This window comes from Sorex fumeus, unplaced genomic scaffold (genome assembly GCF_029834395.1).
Source record: "Sorex fumeus unplaced genomic scaffold, SorFum_2.1 ptg000131l, whole genome shotgun sequence".
Lineage (NCBI taxonomy): Eukaryota > Metazoa > Chordata > Mammalia > Eulipotyphla > Soricidae > Sorex > Sorex fumeus.
The window spans coordinates 29,161,842-29,180,632 of NW_026606188.1; positions in this window are offsets into that span (position 1 = coordinate 29,161,842).

The window sequence follows — 18,791 nt, forward strand, 5'->3', positions numbered from 1 at the left end:
TCTATGATTTTCAGGGATTTAATTTTACTGTTGTGATTGTATGTCTCTCTGTCTATTGTTGCCAGCACTGTCAGCCTGCCATCTATCATTCCTCTTCAAATAAAGAGGGTTGTACGTAGATGTGTAAAACCATTTTATGGTTTACAGAAGACTAAGCAAGAAATGCCTCTTTTTGAAAGGAATGTTTATTCATTATGTTCCTACATAAAAATACTCTAAAATGTTAAATGCGTCTCCTCCCTAATGTGATGTCACTATTTTTTAACAGTGACATTATCACCCTTATTTAAAACACTATATTATTGCAGTTGTCTCTGCAAAGTTGTGGTTCTTTTGCTTACAGTAAGTCCTTGAGAACAGGATTTTTATCCTATTCTTTCTATATATTTTTGAACCTCCAACACAACTATAAATTTTCAAGGGTTTAATTAGCATATTGAAACAATTTAATTTCTTGCCTTATCTGTACCAAAACCCTGCTATTTATTTTTTAATATTGTTTCCAATGTAATTGTCTTAGTCTAATATTTCTTAATAAAATTGAATGAAAATCATCTTATGCAAATACCCTCCCTCATTTAAGGCTTTATAAGGTTGTCTAGTGAATGCTATTATTGCTCTCATTTGGATCACAAAATCGTTTTCTGCTTACTTGACATAAGAAAATGTCACCACCCCACTTTAGTCCCAGAGTGAACTTTTTAACATAAAAATCTGATTATGTCATATTCCTGTCCAGAATTCTTCAATGTTTGCCTTTCAGTCTACAATGAATCTGCCCTCCAATATTATTCTTTTTTCTAGGAATGATGGATTTTGGTAATGGATCCATGCCAGGAAATACGCAGGAGATACTTCCAGCTTAATGCTCAAGTGTTCTTGTCTGGCAGTGCTCAGAGTACATGTATTGCCAGGTTTTGAATCTAGAGCTTCAGCTTGTAAAACATGTTCTCCAGCCCCTTGAACTATCACCCTGGCCCTTTCCAACATTGTTTTAAACAGACTTCATTCCTGGAGTATATGATGAGACATCTAATTTTATCCACCCCTCATTCCGTGCACCCATAAATGGTTCTCATTAAATATTTCTTTAAAACACTTCCAATTTGCCCAGGGATGACACAGGGGATAAAAGTACCTACCTACCTCGAAAGTGTGGGCTAAAAGTTCACTATCTGGTGCTGACCTCATGTGCCAAGCATGGTCCCACCGGTTCCATTCTAAGAGCAGAATCACCAGAGTATAGAATCATGGCAGCAAACACTGTCAGGTGTGTGCTAATACCATAACAAAAGTGCTCGTGACCCCCAGTGAGTACTACAACTGAAATGTTGTTCAAGCATTGGGGCCAGGAATGTGCCCTGCAGTGAATAGCACTGCAGCTAAGTGAGCCTGCTATAACCAAGAATTTACTCCCCCCCCCCAACATGTGCACCACTATAAAATGTGCAAGTAACATAACCAGGCATGGGTGTTAACCCCATTGTTGAAACAAAAAAACAGCATAAAGAAAGGAAGGAAAAAATAGGTATAGTTCCATAGAGCTGAAAATCTCTGTATATCTCTGAACATCTATAAAATTTTATATAAGAAAATAAATTTCTCACCATTGAACAAATGAATATGACTCTTGTAATCCAAATTGGACAATTCTGCAGCAGAATTCAAGAGTCACCAGATCAACAGCCATGGCCTATTTTCAATGTTTATAGGGAAATCCTGCTCTAATCTCCAAGTTCGTTTATTCATTATGTGATTCTTCCATCAACAAGTGGGTGCCAATTCCTATTTTAAGTTTAGTGTTCCTGATAATACCAGAACACTTGGCAATCTTTGCACCCTTCTTGCGGATTTGTCACAACCACTGTTAACCTCTATAACTCTCTAGTTATTTCTAATCACTTGGATCTCAGACAAATTGCAAATGATCATGCTCAAAGGCCCATCATTATCTTTGCTAAAACACATGTATATACATTGGTGCACATTGTGGAGATGTGAAGTGTGTGTATACTTAAAGCACAGAATCAACAACATTACAAGCAAAGGACCCAATATTCAATAATTAAACATTGCATGCTTTGAGGCTCTATTATGGATACCTTTGTAAATCATAGTGCCAAAATTTAAAAAAAAATTTAAAAAAATGTGTCCAGGTTTTCCAATCTGACAGAAAACTCTCCCCAAAGTTGTCATATCTTCTGAAGATACAGTAGTTGATTTTAGGTTCTCAGACATCACTTATCGTAATATGTAACCCATTTATACCATTTATATCCTGTCCCAGGAGATAATTCCACCGGAACAAGGTCCTGAGTCTCAGATCACTAAATACCCTATCATTTCAATTAGAAATACTTATTACATTTTTTTTAAGCATCACGACTTACAAAGCTGTTGGCAATAGAGACTCAGGCACACATTGCTCCAACTCCAGTGCACATTTCTCTACCAATGACACTAGATTTTCTCCCACACCCCAACCTGCTTCTTTGACAGATTTTTAAGTTTTACTATTGTAATCTGGGTCCCATGATTTTGGAGTTGCTTCATGGAAATATAAATTTGATCAATTTAAAAGTTTTAAGGTTCTGCTATGAATTCCATAGTGCAGAAAAATTAATCTGAAGCATTTATTTTTATCTTTTGAAACTGATATTTTTCTGCCCACTTGGGAAATTTCATTAGTAATCCAAACTATACAGACACAATAATGAAATGGGGAGAATACTTTCTACATCACAAGTGGTAGAATTAAGTGAGATGCAAAACTAAGAGACTATCACTAAATATATAGCGCATTAAAATTAGTGTGTAAGTTACCTGCATTTATAGGATAGTTAGAAATAGATTTGAGTTGGATAAAAAGTCTTGCAAACAATTATTTCTGGATTTGGAAGGTGTTTTTAAATATTGTCAACTTTTTAAAATTATTCAATGTTTTTGTACAATGCAGTGAGTTAAAATGATTAACCACATACAAGAAATGTTTTCTACTACTACTGTTTTCTCATAGATCCTATTTAGCAGTCAAGGATTAAGCTTCTTGGTATCTCATCTTTCTATTGTACTATTGCATTTCAAGACCATATTACGATATGTACAGTTAAATTACTACATTTTCACAAGAAAATTCTTTCAAAGATGAAATCTGATAGAGCTAGATTAAATATAACACTAAAAGAAAATATTAAATTAATTTTAATTTAAAAACAAACTACGTACATATGAAAACTGAAATCAAGGGTCTGCAGATAGAGCCTAGATGATTACATGCTTTGCATGTATGAAATTTGATCTTCACATGCATGAAATATTATCCTCACCTAATAAGATATATAAACATTTAAAAAATATATAACAAAAACTAAAAATTTATGAATGCCTGGGAAATGGAAAATTTTCATCAAAACCTATGAATGTCATGGTAATTTTTGCATGGGTATGTGTACAAAATCCAGGAGAAAAAAAATTCATCATTGAAGTCATGAAATTTACATACAACTGGTACAATATGGAAAGTATCATGCTAAGCGAAATGAGTCAGAAAGAGAGGGATAGAAATAGAAAGATTGCATTCATCTGGGGAATATAAAGTAACAAAATATGAGATTAATACCCAAGAATAGCTGAGATCAACACCAGGAGGATTACTCCATAGCTTAGAGGCCAGCCGGGTATTATAGGGGAAAGGGCAGTTTAGATAGAGAAGGGAGCACCAAATAAAGGGTGTTTGGAGGATCCTCCCAGGAGGGGAGATGCATGTTGAAAGTAGACTATGGACTGAACATGTTTGCCACTCAATGCCTCTTTTGCAGACCACAACACCCAAAAGAAGAGAGAGAACACAAGGGATTGCCACAGAGGCAGGGTGGGGGGGGATGGGAGGGATATTATCCATGGTGGTGGAAAATGGGCACTGGTGGAAGGATGGGTATTTGATCATTGTATGACCGAAACCCAAGCACAAAGATTTGTAAATCTACAACTGTACCCCATGGTGCTTCACTAATAAAAAAAAATTCATCATTAAACAGAAATGAAGAAATATAACTCATAAAGATAACAGACCCTCAAAAAAAAAAAACAAATGGACTACCATTCTTTGGATACTAAAATTCCACTTGTAGTTGCAAAAAATACAACCTAAAAAAATGCTGTTCATTAACAATGCTTTACATATCCAAGGAATGATGCTATTGGACTATGAAAATAGAAAATCAGGTTGTCAACATAAATTTTATGTTATTTACCTGACAGAATAAGGTTTAACTGATCATTAACTTATAATTTTTAGAGCCAAGTTTTTACCATTCATCTTTCCTGTGGTCTTTTGAAGACAGCTCAAATATATGTATATATATATATACACATATACATATATGTGTGTGTGTTTCAATATATGTATATTGAAATATATTATATATAAACATATATAAACACATATATATGTTTAAAAAACTGGCAATTTTTAAAAGGAGATATCTCCCTTCTTTCTAGGGTATTATAAGCCTCATACTAGTGTATTTATCATTGTAAGCATGATAATTCCCAACAATCCCACTTATGTACAATATACCTAGTAGATGGTATATTGTACATCAGAGCTTCTTAAAATTTTCTATATCAATAGCACTCATTGAAAATATTATTTGTTTAGCACCGTAGGATAAAAATAGTCTTCCTGCAGAAATTAAAAGAAAGGGAAAGTCTGGGTGATCCTAAATTCTACTTGCTTATTTCATTTCATTTCATTTTGAGGGTCACTCAAGCAGTATTCAAAAGGCCTTGGGCTCGACTGTGATTCTCTGCCAGCCAGGCTGGCAGTTCAATGCAACAGCCCCAAGACTGCGGAGCTGCAAACTCTGTGGTACTGGAGATTACCCAGGCAATCCCAGCAATATAGGGGACCTCAGGGCCACACCCGGTGGTTTTAAGAGACTTTCAGGGCTGTATCCTACAATATCTTCAAACCTAAACTTCAAACCTCACTATGCATTTCTGAATTTCATACATTGGTTTTCAGTTGAAATTTTTTAAAAGTTTTTTTTTTTGATGTCCCAAGTGATGAAGCTAGGTAAACATTTTTACTTTATGTCTCAAGTGAAGAAAAAGAACTAAATCTATTTACAGTAACTTGTATTTGTTTTTAAAAGAAAAAAATGAATTTTGCTTGTTTGCTTTGGGGTCTACCTTTCCCTTGGGGCTCCAAGGCCACACCATACAGTTGTGGGGAGAGAATCAAGGCCTGTTACATGCGAAGAATCCTCTCAGCCCATTGAACTCTCTCCAGGCAGGATTGTCCATTTTCCCTAAAATCTTCTATTTAGAAATTTGGGTGTAAAGTAGAAAATTAAGATCTCATCGCTTTTTCTTAAGTGAAATGATTATTAATTTTTATGAGGAAATAAAATTTCATATTATGATTATTTTATTCCAAATTTATTTTAAATAAATTTTAAATTATTTTATTTCAAACTTACTTTTTAGTTAAATTATGTTAGTTATTTAACTTGGGAATAATAAGACAGTCTTTAAAAGAAGCATACCAACCAGTTTAACTTTAGAAATAAATGTCTTTAAAGGGAATAGAGAAGGGACAGAGATTGAAATTGATCAGTCTCCCTTAGGGTGTTCAAAATTTAACAATTTTTCCTGTCTATAAATTGTTCCATGTAGGTTTAATCTCTTCTACTGCAATATAACTTCATTTTTTCTTTTTATGTCTTGGAGGGCAGAGGGGCCCAAGAGTGTAAGAGAAGTTAAAGGATAACTAACTCTACAACCAAGATAGGGTAGTGTTGACACAACTATAAAATGAAAGTTATTCCACTTGTTCTACAACCCTTAAACTTTGGAAATTGTGTTCAATAGTGGAAAATTAAAAAGAAAAAATTTTTCTGCCTTATTTTCCAGACGAAAGGATCATGTGTCTCTCTATCCATGATAGATTAGGTCAATTTTTATTTCTTTCAAACCTTTTAAAAACAAAAATAAAATCTAAATGAAGTTGTATATTATCATTATGACGTCAGTAAACTGTGAAACTTAAGCAATTGATTCCTATGCATATTTTGGTTTATTAATAATCCTTCATATATTTCCCGACACATTATACTCCTCATACTTCCATACGATCACTTCAATTTTTAAGATAGTATCATTGCACCATATACTCATCAGGGCTTGTCTCATCTGTTGGAGATTGAGATCATAGATCAGGAATACCCTTTGAGCTTCTGTAACCTTAAAACCAGAGTGAAAGTGAATTACAATTACAGAAAAATACCCAGGCAATAACTATTTGTCTCAGGCTTCTTAATGATGGCTCTTGTGCTTGAAATGACTTAGAGAAAACTGTTGAACGTCAAATCTTTCTGAAGAACTTACTGAAATACTTTTTGGACTTTATCATACTTTCTCCCTTAAGTAATTTTCTTTTAGTCTGGCAGTGCTCTGGGGTCCATTAGGGTCACACCTAAGGTGCTTTTAACAAGGTGTGCTATATTGGACTATGGGCTTGGGAAATAATTTTCTTTCTATCCCAAGATCATTTGTTTGGAAAACAAGGCCATAGAATGTGCTGTAGAATATTCGAAGTGTTCTCTGGGACAGAACTTCACCTGAAAGTTTAGTTGCACATTTATTTGTGAGAACTCTAGCAGGTTGGATCACTTGTGTGAGCCCACCATCTGCTGTGAGTAATATCTTTAATGAATTTCTGGATTCTTCAGTAAATAGAAAACACTGTCCTCCCATTGTTGATCGAGATACTCTCGGTAGCTTGCCGGGCTCTCTTAACAGGAGCGAAGGAATCGACTCCGGCTCGGCCTGGGTTGGCTGCGTGCAAGGCAAACGCCCTACCGAGTCAAACAATACGTGAGGCCACTTCAAAGTTAGAAAATTAACAACATCTTACTGAAATTAAAACACACAAATGATATTAAGTACAGTGGGAACACAGAGAGTGAGAATAATGGATAATCCCTAGGGAAATCAATTTGGTAGATCAATTTGGGACTTTAAATATACCATATGAAGCAGTAAATTTTGTTTCTGGCAATTTGTCATAAAGAAAAGTAGAATAGGGGCTGGAGCGATAGCACAATGGGTAGGGTATTTGCCTTGTATGTGGCCAACCCTGGTTCGATTCCCAGCATGCCATATGGTCCCCCAAGCACACCAGGAGCAATTCCTGAGTGCATGAGCCAGGAGTAATCCCTGTGCATAGCCAGGTGTGACCCAAAAACAAAACAAAACCAAAAAAGTAGAATGCTAAATTGAATTAATTAAATATTTTACTGTATGATAATGATATTTGTAATATGGAAATACGAAAGTATTACTTAAATAACCCACAAAATGAAACTAGGTAAATGAGTTCTAGACACCTAAATGAGGAAAAGGAATTTTAAACAAGTAAACCTAGATTTAATTTTGTTCATGATCTGAGAAACACCGAAAATAAAAATTGGTGATAGAAAAATAACCTTTGAAAAATGCTACACAGGAGGCAGAGAGATAGTACAGCGATTAAGGTGATTGTATTGCTGGAGGCCAGCTGGGGTTTGATCTTTGGCACCTGTGACCGGAAATGAACTCTGAGTGAATAACCAGCATAAGCCCTGAGCACTTTTGAACGTGGCTCAAGAACAAACAATAACGTTATAGAAATATGTGAGGAAACATATCTGCATATGTAATGCGTAGAGTTATGCATATTTCTACCTAGTTTTATTTAAAAGGCATCTCAAAGGTCATAGACGTAGCTCTTACCTGTGTGAATAAGGCCCTGAAACCAGCCCCATGCTGCATGGTGCCCTGAGTACCACCGGAAATGGCCCCCAGAATAAAAACCAAGCCAAACTAAAAAACAATATTCCAGAAAACAATAAAATGGTCATTTTTTGTTCATTTTTTACCTTCCTATAATTTGAGGAAATTTAAATCAAATTATTTTTATAATCACAAAACGTTAGTTTAAAAGACTCAGCTAATAAAAGCAGAATGAGTGTCCTTCATCAGCTTATGTGTCATGGTCAAGTACAAAAACCACCATCAACTTTATCATATATATGTGGGTGACAAATTGAGACATACTTGACAATTTGCTTCACATAATTATTATGAATTGAGGAAGTGGGCTGAATATATAGTAACATTTCAGTTTTTCCTTTATTCCAAGTGAAAAACAAAAAGTTGAGTTTTTAAATCCATGATAGAAACTAGTAAGAAATAACTACAAAATCATAGAGAAAAATCCTTATAGCTTCAAAAATATACTATAAAATCAATTTTCTTATAAACATGGCTTCTGTATATACTTTAAGTATGTTTTTTAAAACAATTTTGAATTAGAAATCTTGAATCCGTAATGTTTCTAAACCAACAGAAGTTTATCAGTTCATTTAAGGTAGTTCAGAGCCATGTCTTGGACTTGTTAAAGGACCGTTGCCTTAGTACTAGTAATAATTATACTTTGCTCATTTTCTACAACACTAGTAAGTATATATATACCTATATATGTATATATATATATATGTTTTACTTTAGGACAAGAATAACAACATAAATGCTTTTTTGCCCCAATAATAAAAGTTTTTGGAAAAACAATGGTGATAGATGATTTTTAAAATAAATACCATAGCTGACACCATTATTGCATCATTAGATAAGCATAAGCATAGATATTAATGTACTCCGAGAGGGACAGAGAAATCGAACTCTGGTGGGCTGTGTGCAAGGCAAACGCCCTACCCAATGTGCTCACTCTAGCCTACACTCGAGCAAATCTATGAACAACGGGAGGACAGTGCTAACAGTGCTAACAGTGCATTAATGTACTGATAATAGTGTTATTGTATGGATGATAATGTTTAGGCATTACTTGAGTTGAATTAGTGCATATGATATTTATTCAGGAGCAGAGTCAGAGTAGTACAATTTTCTGTACATAACAGTAACAAGTTGAAAAGAATACTGAATAAGGAAAAAAAAATAGGTATTAAGAAGCCCGATACCTTGTCTTCATTACTTTTGCTTCCTTAACTGATAACTAAACTGAATATTAAAGTATATACTTTTCTTAAAAGATCTTGCATTAAAAGTAATACAAAACAAACAAAATGAAATTAAAAGTCCACCATTAAGTCGTAAACAAATAATATAAGATTTATTTTAACAATATAATAAAAACTTGGAATTGTGTAAATGAAAATAAAAGGAAAAATGCAATGGACTTAGATAATTCAAGTCTCGGGAAAGTGAAATATTCTTATATGCCTAAATAATAATGCTATAATGTTTTTTCAATATTGCAATAAAATTAAACATAGACCACTGATGTTGGGCTACGGAGAGCTGAAATCATGAAAAATTTGCATGAAGAATACATATTTCATTTTTACCATAGTGATGTGACTTTCATCACATGTGACTATTACATATTTAATGAATGCTTAGCAACTGAAACTAAAATGGCTCTTGTTTGGAATATCTATTTGAGTAAAAAAATCACATTCAACAGGAGTTAGAAAATAATCTTATTTTTATATTAATGGATACAATATATGGCATACTAATGTTTACCAATATGTGTTGATATTCCTTAAGCCTACTTTTGAATAAATCATTTTTAAAATCATAGGGAAATAAAGTACAATTGATGGTATTGCATTCAACAAATGCCTCGTGATTTGAATTTTATGTGCATTTTATACATGATTTTATGGATGGCAGTAAATGAAAAACATGCTAATCTTTTGGTGGGAGTTTTACCAGTAAGTTAAGCAAGAAATTAGATCTTGAGCTAATTTGAAGATAATGCTGCATTTATTTGAAAATATTTTTAAAGTATTAAACTTCTAGGAATACTATATGGGGATTTTGTTGAAAAACAAAAACACACAAAAAAAATTGAAATACTGAATTTTTTTTTAGGAAAGCGGACAAGGAGGAAAATGAAAAATAGTTCTATTTCTCAGTCAGTATGTGATTGCTGATTAAAATTAAATATGAGATTTTATTGTATTTTACAATGGAGCCTGACATCAAAGTGTCCTCCTGATAACAACCTAGTAATATAAACCTCAAAAGGAGAGCTGTATTAAAAATAAAATACACCAAAACAGTATTTTCTCAATGCTATGTAAATACGATGGAAATTTTTAAATTCACAGACATGTAAAATCGGCAGATAGTGACAGTTTTAAATTTTCTAAAAGTCAATAGAAAAGCCATAAAAATGCAATTTTCCAAAATTAGACTGTAAGTTCAAGTGAGCTGAACCATTCTTGGTTCAACTAAGAGATTTTTTTAAATAGAACTTAGGAAAGTGAAAATTTGACACTGTTTCATTTTATTAGTGTTTGAGCAATACGAATGTGAAAAGCTTTGAAGTAATCTACATTATAGTTTTATTAGCTTCAGAGCTTCTATATACACATGTTATGCTTTCAGTAGCTTAAACAGTATTACATTCTAATTATTATTTGCAGATGGGATTTGTTTATTTCACAGTGACTGGTCAGAAATCAGTATCCTGAGTTACATGAAAAAAGAATTTTTTTTTGGACTAGCAGTTACTCAGTATGCATTCTAGCTCTTGCTCTCTCAGAGGGAAAGATTTAAATAATGTATGGCAGGTTCCTTTGTAATGAGGAACTGTTTTTTATGTTTTGTTGTGATTTTGTCACTTTAGAGGAAATGTGGTTAGTTAAAGGGTCACAAATCATATCAAGGATTTCATCAACAGCATATAATTGATCTATATATCTTTTAATGGGTGGATGAATGTCATTCAAGGCTCCTGGGCATTTAATTCAAATACTAAATTTAAGAACCGTGAGTATATTGAAGGGTTAGGAAAAGAAACACTGCTGTTTGCATAAAAAAAGAACGATCTGGATGAATATATTTTTCACCCTTTCTTTCTCATTAAAGATTGATCTAAAGATATTTTTTTGAGGGAGACTTATTTTAATAGCTATAGTCACTCTTTTTGGTTCCCAGAATAGTAATTAAAAAATCACTCAATAAAACTCCATTTCCTTTTCCTCCTGTGTCCAGTATTCCCTTTCCCTTGCTCTTATAATGCAGCTGTTTCTTAAAACTCTTTCAAAAGTAAAGACCATGAACAAAAAAAAAAAAAGAGAAAAAAGAAAAAGAGTTTCTGAAAGACCTGGTAACTTTTCAAAAATTAGATTGAAGTCTTATTTCTAAAACAGATTACATAAAAACAATAAAAAATAACAATAATAAATCTTAACAAAATTTATTTATTTTAACAAAAGTGTTGTTTTCCAAAGGTACTCTGTAATTTTGTTATCTCTTTTTAAAAATGTTTCCTACCTATGAAATGTCAAAATTTTTTATCCCACTTGACTTACTCAGATATTGATATTTATTTTGCACATTTCTTTCTTTTTTTTTATTGCGTATGAATTTTGCTATTAGGCTACATCAGACCCTTTGTTAACTGACAATACGTGTGGTCCTGTGTTGGGTTATATGTCTAAGGAGGCATAATCAAGTAACATACCTTCATGTGAAAGAAATCATTTTATAATATTCTCTTAACTTTCAACTCTAGCATGCTAATTTTACCTGTTTCCAAAAGAGCCTGCCATTATTATTGACATGCCGCTGGCTTTATGGTCCCAGGATGCATGAATTATTAGTGTTGCTGACATTTTTAAATCCCTAACTCTATAGCCTATAGCTATACTTCCTGCTAGCTATTACAGGCTTTAAGATGCCTGCTAGATCTTGATCAATGATTGCTTAGTAATTCAGAAGTGTCAGACTCTGGTGGGTTAGAAAAAGAATCTAGGTTTCTATTTCTGAGCTTTATAAGTAATAATCTAAATAAAATGAGAAATCAGTTATGTATCTACTGCCTTGAGAGCCTCTGATTTTTGTGAAGAAACTTCACTTGCTTTCCTATATTTTTTAACAAGTCTATTCAAAAGCAACTGTTACTAGAGTTTAGTATCTCAAAAATTTTCTAAATAGAGTATTATAGAAGCATTAGAGAGTATATAATTAAATTTATAAACATTGATTATCTAAAAATCCACCTGATTACAAAAAAGGAAGGGCTTGAATTAGAGAAAAGCATAGTATATATGAATCTTTTATTTTCCAAGCACATGCTGATTTTTATTAGAAACAATTTCTAAATGACTGTCACAAAAAGAAACAAGACTGAAAGTAGAGAAACATAAAAACAAAAATATCAAACAACTTATAACTTATTTTTTCCAGAGTGGTCAATATTTCATTTTTATATTTTTATTGTGAGATATTAATAGATCTGAAAAACTTGAAATCTAGGCAAATAAATGCATTCTCAGATGTCTGGGTTTGAGAATTCATGTTACTAAAGAATCACAATATACTGTTTTATCTATTCCTTATAATATACACACAGCCTTTTTATAAGAAGCACACAAAATACACCTATAATAAAACTCAGATGATTAATTGCTTACATTAATTCTTTACAAGTAGTTATGTTGTTAAATTGTGAATTTGGAAACTTGCCTTATATAGATTGGCTCCCAGCACATCATCAAAAGATGTATTCCCAAATCTCCCCATTGAATTAGACTGCACAAACCACTGACGACTCATCCACTCTCTGAACACACTTTAAAAAGGTAAAGGTAAAGGCCCTCCCGTTGATCGTCGATTTGCTCAAGCGGGCCCAGTAACGTCTCCATTGGAGACTTTGTTGTTACTGTGTTTGGCATATCGAATACTCTCGGTAGCTTGCCGGGCTCTCCGAAGCTTGCCGGACACACTTTAATTTTACCCATATTCTTACTGTAGCACTTTGAAAAGTTCTTCTCTATCTCCTCTTTTGGTAAAATTACTTATCTTCAAGACACTGATGAAATGGAGTAACTTTGGGAATCTATCCTGATTCATTTTCTTTTTTTTCCTGATTCATTTTCAAGTACAAAGAATCACTCTGTCTCCAAAAGTTTTCTATTACTTTGCCAATAGATAAAATAGCATGCTAATCTCTTGTTGCTTTCCCTATATTTCTTAGTTTTCTAAAGCCAATAACTGCCAATAACCATTTAGGTTGCTTGTCTCGGCTAAACCTCATGAGAGCATAATAGAGCAGATGCTATTTTCATTCTCATTTCACAGGTAAGCAAACTGAGGCCTCAAAAGTGTACAACTTGTTCCATTTAAAATATCTATCTGTACAGATCTAATCTGAATCTAATCAGAATCCATAATTTGAATACCTACAATGTTTTATTTTCACTACTATATTGATTTACAATATATTGAGAATAGGACAAAAATAATAAAAAATGTGTTATTTGCAGAAATATTTGTCTGTTTGGTAGATCAAGAATCATCTGAAATAATTCTATGGACACATAAATACATCTATCTTAAGACAAGGTTCTCTTTACAGACAAAACTTTTATTATATAATTTTATATCCAATAATACTCAAACTTTGGCTTTTGAAAATTGTATCCACATTTGAATTGACAACATTTAGTGATCTACATGATACTGCTTCTAGCAACTTCAAATGCTTTAGATTCACTGATCAAAACTGAAAAACAGAGTTAAGGTAGTGATGTGTTAATTTTCTCAGATAGGGTTTATTTACCTAATGCTGGAGATCAAGATTTATAAATTTAGTTAATCATTGAATCCCATCGTCAGTCTTTAAAAAAGAATTATTTGGACAACGAAGTCTTTATCTGAACAAAGTGAGGCTAGGATTTGAAATAAATATAAAGCATGTCTCCACAACAAAGGTATGAAGGGGAAATTACTTTTCCAGCACTCAGCAGCAATGGCAAATCGCTGACACAAATGGAAGTGTGTTAATCCAGACTGCGACTACTTGTAGTTACATTTGAATCAATGCTGAAGCATGTGAACTATAAACTAATCGGCAGATAAAATGAACAGAATTGTGATTATATATGGGTAGCAGAAATTGCAACTTGTCAGCCAGCAGACTGAATTTGGACCATAAATGTGCTGTTTCTTGCATAATATTTTTTTTAATTTTAAGCCAGCTTTTAAATACCAGGATATTTGTATTTTACATGAATTTCTAGGTTTCCATCTTCCTCAAAAATCTGGAAGCGCTATCAACACTGGGCATGTAATCTCATGAGGCAACTATTGGCTAGAACTGAAGCACAGCTGTTCCCTCTACACAAGACTTGTACTTTTTAGTTAAGTACAGTTCCCAGCAAACAGTTTCACATAGTTAGTGTTCTTGCCAGTTCCCCTTAGCACTCGTAACCCTGGCTATCTGAAGAGTTTATAGGAAACTTTTAGTTTAAATGTGCTACGATGTAAGACAACAAAAACATCTCTTACATGGTACAGAATAGACATCTGGACTACTCTATAGTCAATGAGGCTGCTTGTATTCCCAAGAAATTATGCAAGTGGGAGATATCATATTAATCATTTGGATTTGTACCAGTTTAACAATGAATAAATAAAAGAGTAAAATTCTGTCCTACTGGTCCAAGACAAATATGTTCCATATTAGTAAGAAAGTAGCATAGAATTCAGGTATTTTGTGGTTATACAAATAAAACTCAGTAACATGATTTTCTCTCAGTGAATAAGGCTTCCACATTAAAAGTGATTTTAAGTATTTATTAACATAAGGAAGATGAAGCATGGGAATGGTATTGGGATGAATTTTCCTTGGGGTAGGGGCATATGGTGTTGTTTTGAGTGTTTATACCTTGAGTATCACCCATGAAAGACAAGCATCCCATTGGAAAACCACATTCCCAGCCCCACAATTTTCCTTTGATGTGTTACTGTCACTGTCACTGTCCTCCCGTTGTTCATCAGTTTGCTCAAGTGGGCCCAGTAATGTCTCCATTGTGAGACTTGTTATTGTGTTTGGCATAGCAAATACCTCACCGGTAGCTTGCCAGGCTTTGCAGTGCGGGCGAGATGCTCTCGGTAGCTTGCCGGGCTCTCTAAGAGGGGCAGAGGAATTGAACGCAGGTCAGCCATGTGCAAGGCAACCACCCTACCCGCTGTGCTATCGGTCCAGCCCATTTATACAGTACAGTACTTTTTTTAAGATAGGACCTCTCCAACATCTTTTGTTTTTGTTTTACTGCCACACCTTACAGTGTTCAGGAATTACTCCTGGCTCTGCTCTCAGGGATCACTCTTTTACTAACTGGAAATAATAATATAAGCTAGAAATCATCAATGCTTAAGGATTTTACCTTATCACATTTTATTATTCCTGGTATTCTAGTATTTTCTGTCAAGTGAAGATAATGATGTTGATACAATATTATTAAATGGCCTGAAAGCTATCGTATTCCTAGTGACACTAAATCCATACAGTACTATAAGAGCTTTAGAAAGAAACTTCCTCCTGAGAAAGAAAAACGAACTATATTTGGGTTTAATTGTGTTGGTTAATAAATATAATACTAAGTTCCTATCCCTACTATTTTGCTGAATCTTAGACTAAAATATATACTAGAAAACTGATTTGATTAGGAGGACTCTGAGTCCTAAAAATTATCATGGAAAAGCCAGCTTAAATTTCTTTGATGTGTCACTCATCTTTCAGCAGCCCTGCTAATATTAGAGCACTTCATTTTTTCCAAAGCACTTTCACATACTGGAAACTTGCCTTTAGGTACTGCAATTAAGTCAAATTTAGGATATTTAGCCTAATGGAAGCTTGAACAAAGGTAGCTCAAAAAAGAGGGTGACTGATTCAGGACTTTGGTTTCTGGTTCAACCATCTTTAAGACTAAAAATTTAACAGTCTGCCAGGCAGGTAACTGGGGAACCAAACCTAGGATGAATCTAGAGATGTGTTACCATTTATACAGATCTTTTCCATTTGTGGATTTACAATTTGGAATTTGACAACTCACAAACAGTTCCCAAATATATGGCATAAAAATAATTGTTTTATCTGAAACAAAATTTATTTTCTTTTCAACTTTTGTGATTTGGAAAGTCATTCACTAGGCGTCTTGCTATCTGATGTCCTCTAATAATTTCTGCATACAAAACACTCTCCAAAGTGTTGAAAAATCACAACTGTCTCTTTGTTGAAAGCAGAGAAGCATTTTGAGTCATGAACAAAAGTGATCAACTTTTTGTGAAAAAAATTGTCCATAGAACAGCCTGACACTGCATATTGCTGATTGAAAAATTAGAAACTTATATTTCAGAAATTAAATAGAAAATATTAACTATTCTTTCAGTAAACTCTTTAATACTAATTCTTTACCACAATAAACAGTTTTGAGTTTGTTAAGAGGCAACCTTAGTTTTTTTAATTTAATCAATAAGAACTTCTCCATTTTTTTTCTGATTTGCAGATATTAAAACAAAGCTTTGTTACAGGTGAAGCTCTTTCCATGAAATCTCTTCCCTCTCAATTTGAAGACATTTCTTTTTCTGATCAGATGTTCCTCTGATTACTCATACTCATTTTTAATCTGATATAACTTCGCATATGCATTTTCTTTATTCTTAATTTGGCACAATGCCTAAGTACTATGTTTTTACCAAATTGAGCTCAGGTTTCTCCAAGAAATATTTCTGAGAAGAGTTAGAAACTTTCTTTGAATTTACTCACTTCTCTAGACCAGCCTCTTCGAACAATCTCCATTCAGTGTTTGTCTCAACTTCATCACTATAACTGATTTATAAATGGATTAATATGTTTGTCTCTTTTCATTAACATGTATCCCCAATATATAACAAAGTGCCTAGTAAACTGACATAACTTCCTATACATTTAAGAGAGCTATGGAGAAACAACTGAAAATGAGATGATCCAATGAGATGAATATGTCCTGGTAGAAAGAAAATGCTACGTGCCGTAGTATTTAATATAAACAGGCACCAGCACACTGGATTGGGAGGTGACTGAACACTGCCAAATGAGAAAAGATTTCCTATACTGCAGAACAAGCCTGCATAAAATATAAGAAATACAGTGACCATTTGTTCAATGATCAGAAGATTGGATTTGATTCTGAGCCTACCAGGCAGTGTTTGTCAAAATGATCCAAACAGATGTGCTTTATAGCCAGAGGAAACAAAACATTCAGAATAACCCAGTAATGTTTCAAACTTTAAAAAATGCAAGTAAAATCACTTCTTGAGTGATATCAAAGCAACCACATGTCATTTTGATTGTGTCTGTAGAGCCAAAAAGAGAGACTGTTTACTGTTTACTTATGATCTTTGTAATTATCTTAATGCTCTTGGGTACTTTTATTAAATACTGAATAAGAGATACATCATGTAACTTGAAAGCTTTAAAGTTTGAAAGCTACTCTAATTATGAAAATCTTATGAAACAATAAAGTAAACATTAAATTTAGACTTGTTCTTTTTATTATTTTTGTTTGGGATTTTATTTGTTTGTTTTTGCTCTATTCAGGGCTTATTCTTGACTCCTTGCTCAGGGATTAATCCTGGTATGCCAGGGAACCAGGAGTTGAATTTAAGTAGGCTGCATGCAAGGCAAGCACTCTACCTGCTACACGAGTCTCTCCAACCCAGACTAGTTCTACTCTTTTGATTCAACTTTAAAATATTTGTATTAATGATCAAAGAGATAATAAAAGGGTTTAGGTACTTGCCTTGTACATGTCTGACACCAGTTCAATACCTAGATTGGACAGGTATAGGGCAACATGTGCTTCCAAGTACTGCTAGGAGTAATGCCTGAGCAGAAAACCACGAGTAAGTCCTGAGCATCATGTGGTGTGCCCTACCGTCCCCCACCCCTCAAAAAAACAAAACACAGAAAAAATTTAATTTTCTGTCTTCTGATACAAACAATCCTTGCACCTGGCCAACCTGGGTTTGTTTCCTTCGTCCCTCTCGGAGAGCCCAGCAAGCTACCAAGAGTATCCCGCCCACATGGCAGAGCCTGGCAAGCTCCCCGTGGCATATTTGATATGCCAAAAACAGTAACAACAAGTCTCACAATGGAGACATTATTGGCGCCCGCTTGAGCAAATCAATGAACAACGGGAGGACAGTGCTACAGTGCTACAAATGTTTACTTAATTTGATCTAAGTTTCTTTAATTTTTTTTTAAAAATAATTTCCAGGGAGACACTGTATATTAAAATTAGGAAACTTCTGCAATGACAAATCACAAAATAAATAAATAAGAGTATAGATATTCTTCTTTATCTGAGGATATATATTTAACATAAATTAAGATTTTTTAACTATAACCCACCCAAGGAAATAAAATTTAATCGCTTACATAACATTATTTTATGCCAAATACTATTGTTAAGTACTATAACATCCTGAGAAAAATACAAGGCTGTCACACAACCATAATTTACTATGCCCAGGCTTCTATATCTAGTAAGTAGCGAAGATTATCTCAAGCACAGGAAATGGCAACACCTAAAAAACAGAGGTCTGGCGCTGGAGTAATAGCACAGCGGATAGGGCATTTGCCTTGCACACGGCTGACCCAGGATCAATTCCCAACATCTCATATGGCACCACTGGGAGTAATTTCTGAGTGCAATGCCAGGAGTAACCCCTGTGCATCGCAGAGTGTGACTCAAAAAACATGGACACACACACACACACACACAATAAAATATAGAGGTCTGTGCACACTGCATGACAGCAGAGAAGGAAAGGCATTTGTGTCAGATTGAATGTTTGATGAATGCATAGTAGATGATGCTGAGTCCTAAGGTTGTGTTTGTTTTTGTTGTTGTTTTAATTCTTGGGTCACACCCTGTGGTGCTCAG